The sequence below is a fragment of the Rhinopithecus bieti genome, unplaced genomic scaffold (assembly GCF_001698545.2).
Source record: "Rhinopithecus bieti isolate Rb0 unplaced genomic scaffold, ASM169854v2 scaffold_2654, whole genome shotgun sequence".
Lineage (NCBI taxonomy): Eukaryota > Metazoa > Chordata > Mammalia > Primates > Cercopithecidae > Rhinopithecus > Rhinopithecus bieti.
Genome location: NW_016804048.1, coordinates 2,175,189 through 2,192,748, shown reverse-complemented (window position 1 = coordinate 2,192,748; position 17,560 = coordinate 2,175,189). Strand labels below are relative to the sequence as shown.

At 51.5% G+C, this 17,560-nt stretch overlaps 1 protein-coding gene across 18 annotated transcripts in view; it reads left to right on the top strand.

Annotated features, from left to right (window-relative positions):
* The window catches only part of CACNA1C (calcium voltage-gated channel subunit alpha1 C), an 800,874-nt gene that overhangs the window by 657,230 nt on the left and 126,084 nt on the right, over positions 1–17,560 (top strand). The window lies entirely within an intron of this gene.

Below are 17,560 nucleotides of genomic sequence, written 5' to 3'. Positions count from 1 at the left end.
AATGGGATGGCTGGGTCATATGGTACTTCTAGTTCTAGATCTTTGAGGAATCGCCATACTGTTTTCCATAATGGTTGAACTAGTTTACAGTCCCACCAACAGTGTAAAAGTGTTCCTGTTTCTCCACATCCTCTCCAGCATCTGTTGTTTCCTGACTTTTTAATGATCGCCATTCTAACTGGTGTGAGATGGTAACTCATTGTGGTTTTGATTTGCATTTCTCTGATGGCCAGTGATGATGAGCATTTTTTCATGTGTCTGTTGGCTGTATGCATGTCTTCTTTTGAGAAATGTCTATTCATATCCTTTGCCCACTTTTTGATGCAATCTACTCATCTGACAAAGGGCTAATATCCAGAACCTACAAAGAACTCAAACAAATTTACAAGAAAAAATCAAACAACCCCTGCTTTCTTGAATAAGCAGCTGAAACCTCAGGAGGCCTGGCCCTGTTCCCACAAGTTCCCAGTCTCCACTTTCCTCTTTCTGTCTGGGCCTCCTCAGCCCAGTTGCTCCAACTTCATGAAGCCAGATGGTTTCTCTCATCCCCCCTACCCTTTCTTCTGGTGATTTTCTGCCAGAAGTTGGCACATACATAATGGAGCCCCTCTTGACTGCGTTAGACAGTCTCTCGCCCTGGCCCGAGTGAGTTTCTCCCACTGTCAGTTACCCCGGCCATCCCTGGCTTTCCCCAGCCGGTGGCAGCTGCGAGCACCCAGGCCCTTTCCCTGCAGACTCTTTCCCACCCAGTTAGTCTTGCCGCGGCGGGCCCCCGTAGGGTGTGTTCCGGTGAGCCATGGGGCATCCAGACACTCTTTTCCACAGTCGATTGGACTCTGTCTAGATTTCCCCATTAGCATTTTACTGCCCTAGTGACACTGATATCTGAGAGCCCTGAGCCCCTCCGGGTTCTTAGCTGATCCCCTCTGGGGTACAGAGCCTTGTCCAGCTGCTGGCCAGACTTGCCGCCTCATGGCCTCCATGCCGCTTCCAAAGCGGGGACAGCCTCCTCACCACGGCTCCTCTCCAGCCTTCCTGCCGACGCCCTTGCCCTGCCCGCTGGTCTCTGCTGGGCCTGGCAGGTCTTACCACAGCCATGTAGGTTGTCTGGGGCTGTGGCTCCTGCCTGTCCCCACACACAGAGGACGTGGCTGGCATTTTCAGAGTATCAGCTAAGAACGGGGCAGTAGTTCAGTTGCCACAGTCTTGTCTGCTTTGGGGGCTTCTTTGAAGCCCCTGTTATCTTTCAGGAAAGAGGAAATGAAGGCAGTGAAGCCTTGGCCGTGGCTGCTTCTCAGAGAGTAGAGAGGCAGAAAGGAGAGGTTTCTCCGGTCCCCCACCTGTTGTCCTGAGGAATCCATCAACGAGGCCCTGGGCATTTCCCTAAACGAGGGTGAGAGATGAGTCAGGACTAGTCGGTAGCCTGGTGAATGAGATGCTGCCAGAACCAGAGCTGCTCAGGACCCTGGAGGTCCAATGCTGGCTCTCACTGGGGCCACCCTTCATAGCACAGCTCTGGGCCAGCCTTGCCCCAGTCTCCCTGGCACAGGTACCACCTAAGCTATAGGGAGAGCCAGGAGGCTCTGGAATGGTCCTCCTAGTGCCCTGGAACTCCTAGTACCCTGGAGTTCCTGTGCCAAAACCAGCCTGCTCTGCGTTGTGAAGGCTCTGAGCTGACAGAGGCTATGGCTGGCCTTGGACTTTCCACACTCAGAGGCAGACCTCCTCGTATCTAGTGTGCCCATATGGGGCCAGGGATCCCGTGGCTTCCAGAGCCGTCTTTTCTCTGCAGGCTCTGCTGTTCTTAGGACTAGTTTCTGCTCGTGGGAATGATTCTTGGCCCTGACATAGGTGGGCACAGGCCCTGCAGAGGGGAGAAATCTTTGGGGATACCCGGAGGATGTGGCTCAAATGGAAATGTCGTCACCAGCTACCTTGTTTTCACTGGGCTTGTGTCAAAAGGTACAGATGAGAGCTGGGTTGGGGCTCTAGGTTCGCATATGGATGGGCAGAGGGAAAGTTGGAACGGGGAGGTGCATGCATGGAGAACACTTGCTTCCACAGAGAACAAACAGCCCAGTTTCTCATCTACTCTGTCAGCTCTGTCCATGTCTAGAAACTTCTGTCCTTTAGATTCAGCATGGCCTCTTTGGGTAAATAGCTTTTGTCACATGACCTGAAGATGCTGTGGTCCCTCCTCCAGCCAGCTTGGGGTTCTCCAGGGGCTTCCATACCCTGTGCAGATGCAAGGGGACTTCAGAGGCTGAGGGTCCAGATTGCTTAGTTGTGGACCTCCTGTTTTAGGTGTTGGAGTCTTTGGCTCCAGGAGTGAGCCGATCCCAGGAAAGGGACCAGATTCTGACATTCCCCTGGCAGGTGGAGAAGTTGGGAGGGCACCCTCAGCAGACAACTCGGCCCCCAAGTCAAAGGTCAGATCTGCTTGTCTGAACAAGGGAAGAGAAACCACCTTACAAACTGTAAGCCAGGCCTTTTTTCCTGCCCAGGCCAGGGTGTCAGCCTGGATGGTAATCAGACGTGTTCTCTGTCCCCGGGAGGAGGCAAGTGGATGGCACACCAAAAACAGGCTCCTGAAGGTTGCCAGTGGCGACAGAAACAGCCACAGGAGAAGAGAGTGCATGAGCCTGTGTCAGAGCAGCGGCTCACCAGCCTAAGGAGAGGTGGTGTGGCAAAGGCCACAAGGCCCCAAACTGCCCCACCGGAGCCCTGGGACAGCCAGGGCAGAGGCGGTGGGAAGAATGCCAGGGCTAGAATTCTTCTAAAGGCACCAATGTGGCCACCTGAGGAGCCAGGGGAACCCTGCAGGCCTAAATCCATCAGGCCTGAGCTGAGCCTTCCCCCGGAGGCAGGAGAGACGCCAATGTCCACATACTCTTCCATGGATTGTTGAGAGACATTTCAGAACTTGTTCTTAAAAGCTCAGTCAAGGACCAGGAGAAGGAAGAGAAAAGTGGGATGGCCAGGAGGAAAGGATGCACACTGGGGCCCCTTCCTCTTTTTGAAAGCTGAGAATCTTCCGGGAATCTTGGTTTGTTTTCAGTCATGTTTTGGCAGTAATGACATTGCTGGCTGAAATGTACTTTCTCTCCAACTTGACCTCTGCCTCCACCTGTGCCACTCTCCAGGAATCATCCTCTTCCAACTGTTTTAAATTGGCCGTGCACTTCTGCATGATGCAGTGATTTTTGTGAAGTTTTAATTTTTACAAAATAAATTTTGCTTCATTTCTTCGCTTCATCATCTACTGCCCCCAGATCCCACCCAGAGAGGAAATTCTGGTAGATTGAGACCCAGGAAGCCTAGATCCCATCTCAGCATCACCTTGAAGAAGCCAGGGCTGAGCAGACAGGACAGGAAGAGCTTCCTGCAAGCACTTGTTCCTTCCATGTCTGTTTCTCCGTAAAGTAGGAAGACTGCCTTAGCATACTGTGGTGAGACTGAGTGAGGTCATCTCTACAGAGGAATGAAGGCTTCAGGGAAAGTGCCATTCAAATGAAACTCAGCCGGATCCCTATGCCTGGGGAGTCTGCACCCAGTCCTCTACCTCAGCACCAAGGAACTTCACCTCAGCCTGGATGTGCCCTCTCGCCCGTGACCATTTTAAATAGGCCCTTTTGTAATATTGGTATTCTGGCATCTTTCATCCTGAGCCAATATATTCTATCCCTTCAGTCTGATGTCCGCCTCACACCATAAAATAACTTTAAGGCTCATCTTAATGCCTCCTTGAAGTTGGGTTGTGCAAGCATCAACCATGCTACCAGCATCTAAACTATCACTCCCCTTTCCTGTGGCTAATGCAACCCATTAGTCGGCTTTTCAAGCCTTCAGCTCAGTTTTTCACCATTCCCTCTCTTTCTCGGTGCCTAGGCCTTGCCATTCTTCATAGTCTTTATTTCAAGAACTCTTTGTTTGTGTGACTTGGCTAGTGTTTTGCTGCAGGCTAAAATTCACCAACAACCCCCAAAATATTTTGTTGAGCAGCTCATGTGCTAGGCGGTATGCTTGGTGCCAGGGACGAATCATGAGTACAAGCAGGTAGGTAAGGCCACACTTGCCTGGAGCGACTCTGGCCCACTCTTGGGACTTGTAGCGTCCCCAGTTCACCCTCTCATTTCACTAGGAAACCTCCTGTCAGCTGACATTCATATTTCATTCATATTTCATATGACATTCATATTTCAACTTAAAAAGAAGCAGTCAATAAATGCATTGACCCATTTGGTATCAATGCCTACACCTGAAGGTGTTACTCAAGTAACATTTAGAAGCACTGGAGGGAAGCAAACAGCATATATTGTCAATGAAGAACCAGACATGAAGCTAGATATTTTACTTTCCTCATCTCATTCAATCCATAAGATGAATATTATAGCCTCCCATTTTACATCTGAAGAAACTGGAGGTCAGAGAAAGGCTAAGTAAGGAGTCCAGAGCTGGCTTTTTGTTGTTATTGTTAGCTTGCAACAAACACCATCCTGCTTAGTATGCACCCTACACTGCTCTAAGCACCTTAACAAATAGGAATGCATTTAATCATGGTAAAAATCCTGGGATTCTATTGCAGGTTTAGGTGACTCAAAAGCCACTCTTTCCACAACAACCCCATTAAAACAGAAAATGTGGACAGACCAGGTTGTTGCTATGCACTCAGTGGGCCCTCGATAAGTGTTAGCTGTCTTCCTTCTAAGAAGATCCGAGACAAAAAGAAAGAAAGCCATTCTCGAGTGACCACCTTCTGGAATGGAAAGTGTTCACTCCACTCCTGCGTCCTGCCGCCTTCTCCGAGGCCCCTTGCCGCCCTTCCCTCTCATTCAGCCATTCTGTCTGTGGCCCCTGAATTCCCTAGATTGCTTTGGACCTTCGGATTTTGTTTCCAAATCTGAGTTGACAAGCACCTTCAGGAGAGGGGGCAGTCCGCTGACAGGTGGGCTCAGGAAAGTGAAACACGCCTGCTACACACTCATATGAGTGTGTTTGCACACATATGTGCAATGGGAAGACTTACACGTTGGGGACACAAATATTGCCAGATTCATCAATGGCAGGAGCTGTTTCATGTTCATCTCTGTGCCATGAGAGGCATTCAGTGAAAGTCTGATGCACGAATGGATGAATGAGAATTATGAGCCAGGAAAAGAAAGTCAGAATATTAGTGTCAGAAAAGATTGGGACCATTGAGCTTCCCTGAGTGCAGAAGTCTCTACACCGTCCTACCTTCTGCCATACGAGTCTCCTTGTTTCTAGAGGTAGCTCTGTTGGAAATCCTTCTTTATACTGAATTAAAACGCACCCTTCTGTGACGTCCCCTTATCCGTACTTCCTTTTCCATCTTTTCTTTCTCTACGTAGTTCTTGAGCACCTCAGTGATGATATGGAAGCCTAGTACCATCTTTACAGGGCTCACAGAGTAGTGCAGGACACACCAATACACAATAAACAAAGGTTTCAGATGGGGTAAGGGCTGGGGTGGGGAAACGGAAGAGTGTGGGTGAAGAGTCACCTGTTTAAAATAAGGAGGTCAGGAAGGCGGCATTTTTGCTGAGCCCTGGAGGCAGAAAAGGAGCCAGAAGTAGAGCATTTCAGGCAGAAGGAAGAGCAAAGACCCCTAGGCAGGGGCAAGCTCAGCTCGTTCTGGAAACTGAGAGTGATGGTGAAAAGGACTGTGCTGGAGCCTCAGGCCCTTCAGGACCACAGTAAGGGGTGTGCACTTCCTGTGACTGTCCTTGGAAACCACAGGGATGGGCCATTCAGTAGGGGGATTATATAATCTGATTTCCATTTTTTAACCAGCATGCTGGCGGCTCATTGACAAATGACTGGTGTGGTGAGATGGGGAGCAGCAAGGAGCCCGATGCTGGGAAGGCAGGTGGCCGTGGAAGAGATGGAGCGAGGGGGGCAGAGTCATGACATCATTGGATGGTGAATTGGATGTGAGGATGAGGAACAGGAATCAGACGGCTCCAGGGTTCCTGGCTTTCCCTGAGTGGATGGAAGAGTGGTGTCATTTGCTGAAATAGAGAAGAACAGGAAGAAACCAGTTTAAAGTGAGAATGTGGGGATATATTAGGTTAGAAAATGTCACGTAGGCTGTGAAAATCTGGAATTCAGACAGGCGATCTGGGCTGGAGATGTATTTTAGGAGTCAGCGCCATCTATTCCCTCTGAAGATAGAAACTCCAAGAATCCTGTCCAGAAGCCTTCATGTCCTGGGAGAAGTGTTGGAGAACGTGCAGAATTGGAAGGAAACTTGGAGAGAGGAGAGGAAGGAGGAGGAAAGGGGTCTGGAGGCCAAGAGCCAGCTGAAATGAGGGGTGGAGAAGAAAATATCATTTCCCAGGATAAGAGTAGGGATGAGTTAAGCCAGCTGCCAAGAAGAAAGAAACAGTCCTCCAGGCCTCCTAGAAACAGCGGACAGGCAGAGGGAGGCCAGAATGCTGCCCTCCTGTCCAGAGGGTGACGTGAAAAGGGCTGGACGGAGGCCAGTGCGCACAGGCCCTTCAGGACCAAAGTGAGGGGTGTGGACTTCCTCTGACTGTCCTTGGAAACCACAGGGATGGGCCATTCAGTGGGGGGATTGCATAATCTGATCTGGGGTCTTCAGTGTGCACCTTTGCCCTCACCCACGTCTTTCCTTCCTGAGCATCACAGATGTCCCTGACTGTGCCCCTCCTTCTCCCATACTGGAAATCCTTGCCCTGGAGGAGCTCAAAAGCCAGGCCTTCCCAGACCTTGCTGGACATGTTTGCGACAGAACCAGGGCCTTCTCCTTTTCCCAGCTGTGCAGAATTGAATTTACAGGCCTCACGATTCCATAAAAGGAGTTTCCAAGACAGACCTTCTGCACTTCTCTTTGGCTAAGAGGTTCTTTGCTATAAAAATCTCAGATAATGGGGGAGTGTACCCCGCCCCCGGTCCAGTGCTGAAGCTAGGGACAAGCGTTCTCTTACAGCTCTCTTCTTCCCTTCACAATCTTTCCTCTCTCCTCGCTCTGCCCACCACCCACCACCTCACCTGTGTTCTGTCCCTACAGTGGTCAGGGCAGCCTGAGGCTCAGAAGTCTGGCCGGCTCAGTTTTCCATCTCCTGGTGGGCCTTCTGTGGGGCCTCAGGGCAGATCTTCAGGGCCAGTGGCTCTTCTCAGCCTTGTGGGGAGAACCCTGACCACAGCAAGAAATGCCCTGCTCTTGGAGTCACTTTGGAGGAAGACATGTTCATCTCTATGCAGTCTTTCAATGTACAGGGAAAAGGCTTGAAATCTTTTGCAGGAGCCCAGGGCTTGGTCGTTCAGTGCTCTGTGTTCAGGCCTGCTCTTTGGGAAGGTATTCAAGAACAGTCTAAGATGCTGACCGAAGAAAAAAACAGTGGCAGTCTAGTGGGACAAGGGTTTAGGATTTGGGATGAAAGGAAAGTGGCTCTGATTGGTCACATTCAAACATCGAGACTGTTGGTTCCTGCCTGGCATTCTCCCTCCCATCCCTCCCCTCCTCTGCCTCCCCTGCTGTAGCCTCTCTGGGTCTCTGCAGAAGCCTCGCTGTTCCTCATGGTTCTGCTTCGTCCTGAGTGCCCCCACGAGCCTCTCTGTGGTTCCCCATTGTCCGCAGAGGCAGCTGCTCTGGCCGGCCCTGTCCTCCAGCCTTTGTCTCCTGTTCAGGGCCACCCATGCTCTGGGTCACACCTCACCTTTTCCTAAACACCCTATGCTGGACTTCCAGGCCAGGCTCCCGTGCTGCATCCTTCAAGCTGCCTCCCGAGATCAACCTGGCTAGAAGCAATCTCCACCGCCTCTGAGCTCCCAGAGCACCCTTTTCTCTTTTCTGGCATGTAATCAGAGCTCTTGATGGAAATGTCTCATCCCTCTAGCAGGACTGGTTAGTCTTTGAGCAGGACTGTCTCTTGGTGGCATCCACACTGACCGCCTTCCAAATGCTAGCACAGTAACACTGTGTGCCTGTCATCTCTGTCAGTGTCAGCTGAATGAAGGCCAACCGAAGACAAGACAGGCAGCTTCCTCTGGGGTGCCCCTCCTTGCAAAAGTGACTCCAGCCCCTGGCTCACAAGCTCCAGCATCCAGCGAGGACACCCCCTTCAGTTCTCCACCCACCCCAAGAGCTTGTCACTCTCTGGGGTGGTCCGCTGGAAAAGAAAGCAGAGATAGAAGGCAAAGACGATGGCTTTGGAGCGGCCATCGTGCCATGCTCAGCAGGACTCAGCAGCATGGCCACCCAGGTCAGGGAAATTCTGGCTTAAGTGTGCTCAGACAGTTCAGTGCAGAGGGCCCTGAGACTACCCCAGGCCAAAGTTCTGAAATTCAACCCTCCCAGGCTTATTGGAGGATGGGGCCCTTGTTTGGGGGTTTGTTTTGTTTCATCGGTTGTTTGTAATGCCGATTAACACCCCCACAGACCTAGTGTTTTACAGAACACGGTTCTGGAAATTCGTAGGGGCGTCCCCATGATTCGGGGAGGTAAAACTGACACTTAGTGGGTGGCACTGAGGATGCCGAAGGAGGGTTCGGCCCAGCGAAGGAGCATCCTTGGGCCCTGTGGCATGTTTGGGGAATATTTATCCGAGGGGCCCCCTTCATGGGTGATGTTCAGTGACACTGATAGTGGGGGAGTCTTCGGTGGCTGGCCAGTAGCCGAGGCTCAGCAAGGATAACAGTGCCACTAGAAATATGACCCTATCTTGGATTGTATGACTGCATTTCCTCACTAACCTGGAATATTCACATTGAAAAACTTGAAGAGCAAGCAAGAATTTTATTTCAAAAATCCTATGGAAACCTAGACATTGTCTTGGGCTAGGTCTTCAGTCCTTTCTGGACACAATGCTCTTCCTTTCGGAATAGTCTCCCCACCCACTGTATACTCCATGTCCCTACAGAGCTCCGCAGCGCCCCGTGGTGGCCAGTGTCACCCCCTCCCTAAGAACCCACACATAGCCTCAGGCTGGCTGACTCAGCCTCTTAGTGACTTTTAGATGAAACCTATTTATCCCATCTGTTGAGAAACTGCAGTGTCTGCCACCGTCCACAGAAACCCCAGGGTAGAAAAATGCATTAAAAGGAGTAGAAAAGGGACCGGGAAAGAAGGGCAGCAGTTGGGGATGAAATGCAGCAACTCTCACCCCAGCCTTCGCCATCGGCACAGAATTCAGAGGCCAAAGCTGTGTGGGCCCAGCTCCTGCATTCCCCTGATTATTATTTATTTGCAGAGTGCCCACGGGGCACCTGGTGCCATGCAGCGCTCCTTAAACAGGCAGGCCCCAGCTTTGCCAGGAGGACCTTCCCCGCTGTGGCTCTGCACCCAGGGATTTGCATATTGCTGCAACATTGTGACAGGTTTCTTTCCTGCCTGGTGCTGGAGAGCTTAAAAGTCACTATGAAGGATAAAAAATAATTATATGACTTGCATAAAGCCTTCGTGTGGGAAGGGTAGTATTAGCTACTACATTTAATTATTTAATGTAGAAAACGATTCACACTGTGTGTGGGGAAGGTACACTGTGGTTTGCGTCTCTGGCCCTGCCATGGGGAAAGAAACTGGAACACGCCGGGCTGGTAGGAAGAAGAGGGATTCCCAGACCTACCGGGTGCGTCGGCGGTAACCCAACCCACTGAAGCCCAAGGTGCTGCCAGTGCTTCTGGCCCTGCGCTGGCCCAGCCTGACTTAGGGGCAGGAAGGACCTTCTGTGACACAGAGGCTGTGGGCGTGCGGGAAGGTAGCCTCTCAGCAAGAACTCCAACAACGACAGTAATAGTAGCAACTGCAGCAACCAGTCAGCACTTTCTTGGTGCCAGACAGGGCAGGTATGAACTCGTATCATTCTCACAAAGCCCTATGAGGGGCCAGGCACAGTGGCTCACACCTGTAGTCCCAGCCCTTTGGGAGGCCGAGGCTGGAGAGCCATTTGAGCCCAGGAGTTCCAGACCACCCTGGGCAAGACCCCATCTCTACAAAAAAAAAAAAAAAAAAAAAAAATTCTATTTTTTTAATTAGTCAGGTATAGTGGCACACACCCGTAGTCCCAGCTCCTTGGGAGGCTGAGACAAGAGGATCTCTTGTGCCCAGGAGGTGGAGGCTGCAATGAAATATTATTGCAACACTGCACTCCAGCCTGGATGACAGAGTTAAACCCTGTCTCTAAAAATAAAATAAAATAAAAACCCTACCAGGGCAAGTACTCTGGTTATTCCCATGCTGCAGGTAGGGAAGCTGAGGCACAGAGAGGTTAGGTAACTTGCCTGCACAACACGAGGCTCACTGTGGGAAGTGAAGGCAGTCTATCATTTTATTCACAGCTTGTTCAAGAGTGTGGATGCGGGTTGCTGGCCAGATCCCCTGGCAGAGGAGCACTCGCCCGCTAAGTTAGAGACGCCACAGGACAGGGGTGATAGGATGGGCTGTGGGAGCTTTCCGAGAGTGCTGAGCAGGAAGGGACCTCTCTGATCGGGGTTAGGAAAGCTCTCTCCATGGCCTTGGTCCTCTGGATTGGACTGGAAGGGGTTCTAGGCAGGCAGGAGGTTTTGAGGGGCTGCCACAGATCCCAGCCCTCCCGCAGCAAAGGAGAGATTGCTCCGCCTTGTTCCAGCCACACCTGATGCTACTTGGTTCTTGCCTTCCTTTCCTCAGAGTGCATGGTTGGTGCTGTTCATTTGAGCTTAAAGTTGCCGGTGTGCATGGCCATGTGTCTGCCCAGCCTTGCCCCTCTCCAAGGAGGTGTTGATTCAGCACCCTAGTCCTGAAGGCACCTTTGCAGAAAACGGCTCATTTATTCCAGCATGAGTAGTGCGAAGCAGCTATTGGGATCCCCCAATCTACCCAGGTGCAAACTGAGGCAGAAAAAGAGCCTCCTGAGGCCCCCAAATGGAGCTTAACTGATAACCCCATATTTTCATCTGCTCCCAGCGGGGAAGATGGCAGGCTTCGGGAGGGCTGATTCATGTTTGTATGCCCAAGCCTTGCTTAGTTACAGGCCTCTAGTAAGTGCTTATTATGTGTTGATGAGATAAATAAATGAATGAGTAAATAAATGGACAAAGGCCTTCAAAAATGTCCTGGGGAGGAAAAGCCTTAATTCCAAAGAAAAATGGGAGCAGAAAGTGTCCAGTTAAAAGTGTGCATTTTCAGGAGTGCGTGTTCCTCCTGCAAATAGGAGAGCAGCCCCCGTCGCCTCCACCCACCTGGGGTCCTCTCACAAGGCAGGCACCCAGCCCCCTGCCCACTCCTGCCCTTAGTCCAAGTAGTTCTCAAGCTAGCTGTGCAGAGTGTGTCTTGGGGTGCTTCTGAATTAACACATCACAGGATGGGAGCTGACAGAGGAGGGCAGAAAACCCCACCTCCTCCCAGGCTGCTGGCAGCTCTGTGCTCCAGTTATGCCTTCTCCATTAGGCGCCACTAATTTCCATGATTACTGTTATGTCTAAATGGCATCCTGGTGTAATACAATTTATATTATCTCTGCTTGGTGTCGGTTACCATTGTTTTCATGATATTCAATGGGATCAACTCTGCATAGACACACAGACACGCACTGAGACTTCACTGCCACCGCCACCACCGCCAGCTGCCGGTGGGACCCAGCTCCTCTCCCCGACTCATTCAGCTCTCATTTCTGGGACCCAGAAAAGATCAGTGTTTCCAGGAACTGGGCACGGCTCCCTCCCTCACAGCCACCTCTGCCCAGCCCCCTGCCTGGCGCACCTGCGCTCTCTCCAGTGCTTGCTCACTCAAGCAGGACCTCTGCTCTCTTGCAAGGACCCCCTTCCCTAGGTCTGATGATGCCATCTGTTGCCCCTCCCTCAGCCCCGCCCCACCGTGGCAGCCTCCAGCTGCTTGCTGACTGATGTTCCTAACCCTGTCTGCAGGGACCCTTCAGAGGACACTTTGTCCTTTTCCACTCTCCGTCTCAATCTCAGCAGCCCCACTTCTAATCCAGCCCAGAAGCCCTGCAGCCCCCCAGCCAGTGCGCTCCGTGCCCCACGTGTCCTAGGAGGGGAAACCAGGTGTTCAGAGTCAGCTTCCCCACAGGGCCGGGGCACTCAGGAGCTGGCTGCCTCCCCTGTGTTTCTTCGGGCAGATAAGGAAGGCAGGCAGGAAGGAACAGAGAAGAGAAAGAAACGAGTCACGGCAGTGACAGCACCTCTGCCCTCCAAATGCCGAAGACTGACAGCACCACCCCAGGTGAGGAGTGAAAGGTGTGCGCAATTCCTCATGGACGCCTTCTTGTCGCCAGCCTGATCGAAAGCTGGTGCTGCCTCTGAGGAGATGGCAGGGCAGCCTCTGCTCTGGACAGAGAAGAAGCTAAGGACCCCGAATTCAAAGGCAAAGGCATGCACCCGTCACCCCTTCAGCAGCAGTCCCCTCGCAGCTCTCCTGTAACAGCGACAGAAAACGGGGCCCCTGCCGCCGCCCCTCTCGATAAAAGAAAAGCGGCCTGTGCCTTCCTCGGTGGGAAGAGTGGTTCCTAAGAACCTAGCAGTTAATTGTCTACATGAACTCCAGTCTTACAAAATGCAGCCATGACAACCTGCACCCTGTCACCAATGTCAAACGGTATCAGCCAGATTTCATTCAGGAGAGTTTGAATACTAGTGACCTGGAGGATGGGCAGAAAAGGCCTGAGAGACAGACTAAAGGAAAACTCAAGATTCCAGAACCTTCAGCTTCCTCCTTCCTCTTTTTACATACCTAGGCTTTGTCTCCCTGGTGTTTAGTCCCACACCCAAAATAGAACCTGTGACTCCTACCTCACTAGGCAGAGCAACACTGCTAAATAATGACAGTGGCTGGCCAGGCACGGTGGCTCACAGCTGTAATCCTAACACTTTGGAGGGCGGAGACAGGAGGATCACTTGAGGCCAGGAGTTCTAGACCAGCCTGGGCAACATAGCAAGACCTCATCTCCCCAAAAAGTTAAACAATTAGAGGGGCATAGTACTTGGGAGGCTGAAGAGTTTGTGACCACAGTGAGCTATGCTAATACCACTGCACTCCAGCCGGGGCAACAGAGAGAGACCCTGTCTTTAAAGTGAATACTTTTTTTAAAAGGTAGAAATTCAAAGATTTTGGTCATTAGAGGGCCAGGCATCCTCTCTCCGGAACATTCACACATCCAGAACACCTATTCCCGAGGAGGCCAGATAGAGTCAATATAAAGAATAGATATTAAAGGATTTTTTTCAAAATACTTTCCTAGGTATTGGTCCTCACATTAACCCCATGCAAGACATGGGGCTGGTGCTAGTATGGTTAATAATCAGATTATGATTACCTCCCTTCCAGAAAGCTCAGTCTCCAGCCGACCAGTGATGATGAGATCCTTGAAACTGCCCTTGAAGCTGTAATGAGGTAGAAGCCTCTGGACTCTGGACTCCGGTTACTTTTTGTTTTTAAGCGATTGCAAACAGAGGGCTTGGGAAGTGCGCCTCCGGTTGGCAAAAGACCCACGATTTCTCACATAGGTAGTCATCCCATCCCTTTTCCCACTGGGAATTGGGCGTGTCTTGTCCCCAAAAAGCAGAGAACCCCTGGAGGTAGGCATTTTACAGCCAGGAAGTACCACTGGACCATGGCCCCACAGTTAAGACACAGTGTCTGGGACCAGAAGAAAGCAATGAAACGTCAGGACACACAGGCCTCGTGGGTGGGAGCAGGAGAAACGGCAAGTTCTGAGTGCTTTGGATACACGGTCTCCTTTCACCCTCACCTCAGCTCTGTGCTTTATCCCATGTTCTAGGTGTGGAAACAGTGGCATAGGGAAGTTAAGGTATTTGTTCAAGGCTACCCAGCTAGTCAGTGGCAGAGGCAGTGTCTGAACCCAGATCTGCCTCCAGAGATCATGCTTAACCACTATGCAGCCTCTTTCAACTTGGCATATCTCCAACAATGGAGCCAAATCAGGGCGTGGATAACCAAAATGGAAGAAAATCCGCAGTTCCTGTGCATCCCATGATGCTTTTGCAGCAGTTGTTCCTCCCCAGCAATGATTTTCTGATGTCTATCAATTCAGTGTCCATTTTCTCAGCCCACGCCTATCAGTGAGTGGAGGTGCTGCGGCACTCAGGCCTGGGTACTGGGAGCCTGGGGTGCACACAGGATCTGCCCTCGGATGGCCAGAGGAGAGGCCCATCTTATGAACACTTCTCCAGAGTGGGGAGTTGGAAGGGAGAAATCCACTCAACCTGTGGGACTGGGGGATGGCGAGGGCAAGGCTTCCAGCTGCAAAAACACTTTCCCTTCCGGGCAGCCCGCCCTGCATGGCTCTGAGGAGCTGGACAGTAAGAGGTTTGGTTTGCCACTTCAAGGAGAGCCAGGAAAACCCTTTCTCCAACCCCTTCCTTCTCAACCATTTGGGACACAGTCACCAGAGAAATAAGGGGCAGCAGGTAGAACCAGGCTCTGTGTCAGACTGATTTTGTAAGACGTGTATGATTTTTTTCCCACCCTCCCTTCCCCATTACACCCTTAAAACCCCTATTACTAATGGTTTCCAGCAACCGAGGGGGTGACAAAAACAGAGAGAAGAGAGATGAGACAGCGTCAGGCCCTTACACTCCAGCGAATGTTGGGAAAAGTATTCCTCCTAGGACCCAACCACCTGGGGACTTGGGGACCAGCAGGGAGGACCTGGGCCTTGTTTCTGGGCAGGGTGTGGTCCAGGTGGGAGGAAGGGGCTGTTGAAATAGTGGGAGGAGGGGACAAAGGGACAATGGGGATGGAGGCCTGAAAGCTGGACCTGAAATTGTCTTCATGGTCCAGCTGGAGGACTGAGGGGCTCTGGGCACTAAGGGCAGGATGGTGGGAGGATGGGTCAGGGTGAAGAGCTGCCTCTTAAAGGGACCCTGTTTGCCCCCAGACATGTACCCTCACCCGCTGCATTCCAGCTCTCCGGAAATCCCTCAGGGCTGGGTGCACAGGAGCTCTCGGCGACAGGGAACCTGGTTGGTTTCTGCAGCCCCCCAGGTAGTGTGCCACCAAACAGAGATGTCAGTCTAAAGCCTGCAGTAGCACAGCCTGCTGAGGGCAAGTGTGAGGCACGAGGCCTTAACTCCAACAGAGCCCAGCCGATGCCAGTTCAGTGGAGTCATGGGTGGAGGGGGCTGTGATCAGGAAGGAGGGGGCTGTGCCTTCTGTCTGCACATATATGAAGAAATCCGGGAGAAAGGGTGACCAGGGGTGCACAGCCAGGCGGTTGACGGTTCCTTTAGGTCTCAGCCCTTCACCCTTGTGCGCCCGTTGATTAACTGTGTGTGTTTCTCTGGTTTTCAACACCAAACCTTTGCTCTGTTCTGTCCATTTCTTCCTTTTCCTTTCTCCGTCTCAGAGGTGTTGCAGACCAAGGCCAACTTACCCATTTTGTTTCAGGTCTCTCTGGTGGATGAAGATTCCAACCCACCCTCCTTTCTTGAGCACTGACACTCACACCTTCCTCTCTCTCTCCTCCTGCTCCCACACCCAAATAATGTTTTCTTGCACGTTTTCTAGGCTGATGCAGAGAATTCCTGGATTCTGCTCTTGTTCTTGTTTCTCTCGCTTCTCTTCCTTGACTTCCCTGCCCTTCCCTTCTGAAATAGCTCAACCCACAAAGACGGTATTCAATCGAGAGGGCCACCCAGTGTTTTCCGAAATCTAATTTTAAGACTTATGCATAGCGGTAGTTCATCTGGGGTCTTCACTCCTTATTTCCCTCTCCCCAAAATCACTATCCTCCTTTTGCCCTGTGAATGATATCTGAGAACCTGAGAGCAAATTGGTTATTTCCTGCTCACAGCACGTGACTTACATGGGAGAAAGAGGTCTCTCTGCCTCAGAGGCTCCACTATATTCAGAAAAATACCCTGGGAAGCCAACAAGAACGCCCTGATTTGAAGCTGACCCTCACCTCACCCACGCCCTGGTCAGCTCATCTCTGCTTCCCCCATCCGGGCTGTCCAGGGTCTCTGTGGTGGCGTTTCTGTTTTCTTTTGGCAGAAATGCCTGGGAACCGAAAGGCCCCTTTCCCTGTGACCTGACCTGCCACGCTAATAATAACAGCCCCAGGACAGCATGTCTTTCGGTCCCTCTGGAAAGAAGGCATGGCTGGGAAGTGGGAAGTTGAGAGAGCTGAATAGAGCTGAGAGGAAAGGGAAGAACACAGATTCTTGGCTTTGTGAGTAAAAAATAAAGAGGAAAATTTGGCAGCCTTCAAGTGAGCTGGGGAGAGATCGGGGAACCTCTCGGAGGATGCTTCATGCTTTCATACCCCGCTCTGACCTCTAGAATTCCACCTCCTGGAAGCCCAGAGGCAGGAAAATCCTGGTCCCAGTGAAAAAATGTGGCCAGCCCTGTCTTGTCCCCTTTGCAGACCATATCTAAACTGAAGGCATAAATGTTTTTACTTAAAGAAAACAAATGTCTATAGTACTTGGTCCTTCCCCCGCTACCCATGGGGAATATGACTGCCTGTAGCTGGGGTGTATGCCCCATTCAGTCACAGACATTGCTCTGCAGGCTCCTACACCTCCCACACCCAAGAAATCCATCTGCTAAAGAGTCCACTCATCCAGGACACCAGGGGTCCTATAGGGCCTCTGGGACAGCCCATTCCTTAGTTGACCAGTTGTCCAAGTACATGAAAAAAAGTCTTTTAAGAACATTCATCCCTTCTCTTCTCCAAATATGGTGAAAAATAAAATCCATAGCTACAGAATCAAGTGGTAAAGTCAGGACACGGGTCTTCCCCTTCTGTGCCAGAATCTCTCCTTTAGGGCACCACTGCCTTCATCCCCTTCTAGGCAGCCAGCCTCCCCCAACCCACCAGCCTGTCCCTAGCAAACCCATCCTCAGGAAAGGCTTTGATCACTGCATGCCCTCTGAGTGGCATTCGCATTCAGCAGGACCCTACCTCAAAATGACCATGAAGGAACCTGGGGAGGTGCTTAGAAAGCCTCAGAAAGCCCTGTCAAGAGCCACATAACCCACTCCCAGAGTAGGAGCCCCGCCTTGCCTCTGTCTCCTTTCCCTTAGGACAGTCTTCGCCAGGGTTGGAACTGTCCCTAGAAACACTGGGGCACCCAGTGCAGGAACTAGGGTGACCCTGATTTGATCTGCAAGACTTGTACTTACTATGGATCTTATTTTAACAATTTGGTCCTTCTTTTATTTTTGAGCTTTATATGAGTCACTTCTGAGCCCAGATAACCTGCCACCCTGCGGCCCACACTGATGGCTGTGGTTTTCAAAGCCTTTTTCATCCCCAGCTTCACCCATAGGACTGAGCCCATTACCCTCTGAGGGGTCACACACCTGTGTTCCCTCCGTCCAGATGGGTCCTTCTGCTAGAAGAGGACTGAGGGTGAAGGAGATGCTCAGCATGGACTGAAGAGAGAGCATAGTAGCCACATCCTGTCCCCTGGTGACTTGCACCACCCCACCCCCACACCCACTCCTGCCCCTGGAGGGAAGTGGACAGGGCCTCTGTGGAGAAGGGGTAGGGTGGGTGGATCTGTAGGATGGGGCCATGTGATGGAGGGAATGCGGGCAGTAGGGTTAGTGTCACCT